Below are 4,671 nucleotides of genomic sequence, written 5' to 3' on the forward strand. Positions count from 1 at the left end.
TGATTGAACGCCACTAGCATACATTACTTTCATGCGAAAAGCTAAATTACGGAGCCGTGTTTTGTGTCTAAGCAGTGAAAGTAAAACCGACGTTATTACTTGTAAGTCCCCTAAGCGGCCTCTTCAGTCGTTAGATGTGCGAGACTTGCAAGAGGCGAATCAACTAATAGGTTTAGGTGGAAAAGAGAAACTCAAAATCGCCTTGCAGTTTCACTACTTGCATAGCTCACTGTAAGAAGTGCAAGTCATCGAGGGGTTCCTCTGTGTCTCTTTTCCTCAGAAGCTTTCAGACCTTTTATCGTTAAAACGCGCGGTTGGGGACTGGCGCTATATGCGCTTGCGCTATGTGACCGAAGTGTTAAAAAAAAGTTACTTCAAAGATTCCTAATAAGAATTTCGCATGGCCTATAAAACGTTCTTGACTTACATCCCCCATAATCAAAGTTCAGCGTGCTTTGACTGGAATATCTATATCTCCGTTCGGTAGTTTCCAATTCAGGGAGTGAGGCCCACGGGATTACAGTGTTAGTAGTGCCTGGTTCAACATCTCGGATGTAGTTGTCAATGGCCAACTCTTTTGCCTCCGACCAGTTGGGATTCTTAAGGTGCACGTGATTATTCTATTCTCTTGTTGACTATGTTTGGCCGTTTTTATGCTAGAGACGTTAAAGTCGTCAAGACGCATTTGACGTCTGAGACGTTAAAGCCGTCTGGTATAAAAACGGGACGCATAAAAGTAGACAAACTAACGGACAAAAACAAGATTTTGCTAAAAAAAGACTAGGTTCTATTATCGGAAGACACTGGGCACGAGCAAACTCGGCACCAAATAAACGTTAACACACGAATATATGAGCAAATAAACGTGGCGGAATTGCAGCTTCTCAAATTTATGTCTCGACGTCGCCTGGAAGGACAGATGCAAATATTTTTTTGTGACAGAAATCAGTCTAGGAATCAGCATTTTCTGGAGATGGACGAGGAACTAGATTTAGCCACGGCACATGGCTTGTTTTTTCTTGTCGACCAAGAGAGCAAGGAAGGAACGAATTGCAGATTAACAAAGGACTCAGGGCTAAATGCGTCCAAGTTAGGGCGTCCCGTTTTTATGCTAGACGCATTTAACGTCTGAGACGTTAAAGTCGTCTGTTAAGTGCGCCTCTTCGCATGGCGTCGACCGTTATGGCTTGATGGCGGTCGTATTACATTCTGCACCCCTATTGGCCAATTTAAAACACTTGGTGGTCCGATCTCGCAGTGGAGTTGTGATAGGAAATTTATCTGGCCTTAAGGATTTGGTGTTTTTATGGAGATTTGGTGTTTTCCTTTGTGATGCGAGAGCAATTTGTGGGACGAGATCGCCGCGAGTTACCAGCATTGCTTAGGACGAGTTTTTTTATTCAAAATTCTGGAATGAGAATGGCCAGAATGTAAAATGCGCACGTTTTTCTATTCAGCATTCCTATTCCGGAATGGACAGAACGCCATTCCATTCATTCTGCTCACAGGGGCAGTATGAACAGAATTTGCGAATGAAAATCCAAGATGGCGGACGGCGAGATGCGCACTGCGGATTCTACCGGAGAAAACAGTCAGGTCACACTTTTGAACACAATTAAACATTGCTTCTAATTTCATTGTACTTAAAGCACGAGGCTTTTTTCAGTGAAAAGAAAGGCAATTGTCTGCATAGCCCGTGATTCGAGGGATGTGTCTCGTCTCCTTTGTATATAAGACTGCCAAAACATTCAGCAAATCCAAGACAGTATCTATATTTTCGTCCTCCTTTTTATTTACAAGGAAAATTGCTGCGCTAACGGTTGCAATGGCAGCCTCTTCGTTGGCCGCCATATTTTTTACGCAATGTTTACACGAGCCAGGAACCGCGCATCTCGACAAGCGTTTTTTTTTTTAATTTTTTTTAAATTTGAATTTTTTTTTTTTGGCAGATAATCCGAATTATTCCTAGAATACCGTAGCATCCATTGTTATTCCAAAATTGTGGTTAAAAAAAAAAAAAAACAAAAAACAAAAAAACAAAAAAAAGAAAACAAAAAAACGCGCCCTTAGATTTATGAGGGGAAATTACAACCAACGACGTATTAAAAATTCGTAAGCCACAAACTTGTCTGAAACGGACACAGTTTGCAGGTGCGCAATTGCGCTCCGATTGCACAGAAAAAAACGAGGACAACCGTACGTAGAGGTGAGGTATATTTCTACACTTACAGCTTACCTTAGCATTTGTAAGCTCAAATTAATTGCCCAATACCAAGCTTGGTCTGCATGTGGGTTAACCCTTTTAAAAACCCACAATTTCTGTTTCACTTCCCACCGATGCAGCACCACCGAACTAAGACTTCCATTTGTCTCATTGCACAAAAATACTCGATTCTGACAAGTACATAACACCGAAATTAAATGCATTAAAATTAACATTTTATTACATCTTAAAAATTGTGGTTATGTTTTATTTTACATGCAGCTGCTTAATTACAGAAGCTCTTAACGGCGGCTCGCAACTGATTTGCTTATAAGTTCGCGATTCTTTCGCTAGGCACCAAGAAAAAAAGACTTCTTGCCGGATTTTAGAACCAGGAGATGTGGCATGCGCAATGAAAGATATCGGCTCTTTTGTCCAGCCTCGGAAATTTGAAGCCAGAAAAGTTGATGGTTTCTAAAATGTACCCCCGTTAACTCCGTGCGTAATTGAAATAGGCCAGTGGTGATTATCATACAATCACGGCTTCTATGAACAATAATAAAATCATTCGCAAAGCCTTTACATCAAATAACAAGAAAATCCTGATCATGATCATCATGACAATCGTCTTCGCTATCTTTGCGGGTAGTCAAGGAAAATAATCGTCTTGTCTTCCTGCAGGCAACCGCACAGCCGCAAAAGGACGCATTGGTACAATGGAGATCAATGCCGGGTACGGTCGGTCATTTTCCACTTGCCTCAGGAGTGCAATAGCGGTGGAATAACTTGCAACAACTCCAAGGAAGCATCTGGATGACTTGAAGAACCACATTGCAAAGTTAGCTACGATGGCCCCGATTATAATGTCGCCTGTGCCGAGAAAAACGTGGGATTTGTTCTCCCATGGTAGCTCCCATGCACTATTCATTTCAAATAGCTGACACAGTAAATTTCCGCATTCGACTACCCTTAAGAACTGAGGGGTTTGGTTCATTCGCGCAAGAAGGAAGACGTCATAGACGACGGCTATCCACAAAAATATCTGTAAGAAGGCAAAGTTTCGGAATTTTACGTGACTGGCCAGAAAATCAAACATCGCGATAATTAAGTCGTTGATAATATATCCGGCGAAATTCTGTTTCTGTTCTGCTCCGAAGAGAATACTGAGCAGGTATCCGATCTTAAACGGAATCCACTCGGCAATCGCGACTACGATGAAATTGTGAAGGAATATTTGCAGACAAAAAATTAAAATTAAAAGTTTGACGGAACCTTCCTTGATTTGAAACCTTACGATCTTGTGACAAAAATATAAGCACCTGTTATGACGTCACAACATGAAAAACTGTGATGGCAACGTGAAAGTGTTAAATAACTTATTAGTGGCAATGGGGTCTTTTGTTGAGATTAACTGGTAAATTATCTGCAGGTTCAGAAATTAAGGAAGGCGAATGATGCGACATATTATAGTACGTTGTTTTTGAGTATTTTTAAACTGGCATTTCAAGTCTTCCAGGTAAAATCAGTGGAGGAACGAGACTTTGTGAAAAGAGTAAATACATCATTGAACGCCATTAGCATACATTCCTTTCATGCGAGAAGCTAAATTACGGAGCCGTGTTTTGTGTCTAACCAGTGAAAGCAAAACCCACGTTATTATTTGTAAGTCCCCTAAGCGGCCTCTTCAGTCCTTTTAGATGTGTGAGACTTGCAAGAGGCGAAACAGCCAATAGGTTTAGGTGCAAAAGAGGAACTTTTTTTACTCAAAATCGCCTTACAGTTTCACTACTTGCATTGCTCACTACAAGAAGTGCAAGTCAGTGAGGGGTTCCTCTGTGTTTCTTCTCCTTAGAAGCTTTCAGACCCTTTTTCGTTGAACGCAGGGTTGGTGGCTGGCGCTATATGCGCTTGCGCTATGTGACCGAAGTGTTAAGAAAAAGTTACTTCAAAGATTCCTAATAAGAATTTCGCATGCAAGTCGGTGAGGGGTTCCTCTGTATCATCTATATATATATATAGATTTGTAGGGTTGGATTATTTGGTCGAAGACTATTTGGAAGAACATTATTTGGTCTTCCAATCCAACCCTACAAATCTACATTGCTCTAGTTTACCTATTGAGCACTCTAATAGCTGATGAAATCTTCAATTCATTATATATATATATATATATATATATATATATATATATATATATATATATAACAAAAGTCAAAGTCAAAATAAGTTTATTTAACGTCGATAGTTCCTTCAGTTACGAAACTGGTATCAATGGAAGCCGACGGTGCGCCTTTTACCTCCCTACCTCTTTCAGTGTTCCGTTTCACAAATATTTAAAGCCATGGCTACACGGATCAGAGGAAAGTGGAAACAGACGTTGAAGTCACCGAGGATTGAACTGGGGACCCCTTGCTCCGAAAGCCGCGCACTAGCCAACTGAGCTACGCCTGCAAATGTTGGTTTTTGAG

At 40.8% G+C, this 4,671-nt stretch overlaps 1 pseudogene; it reads right to left on the reverse strand.

The window, feature by feature from the left end:
• Positions 1-2,500: 2,500 nt before the first annotated feature.
• Positions 2,501-4,671, reverse strand: part of LOC138031977 (uncharacterized) — a 5,197-nt pseudogene continuing 3,026 nt past the window's right edge.

Source organism: Montipora capricornis, chromosome 14 (genome assembly GCF_036669925.1).
Source record: "Montipora capricornis isolate CH-2021 chromosome 14, ASM3666992v2, whole genome shotgun sequence".
NCBI lineage: Eukaryota > Metazoa > Cnidaria > Anthozoa > Scleractinia > Acroporidae > Montipora > Montipora capricornis.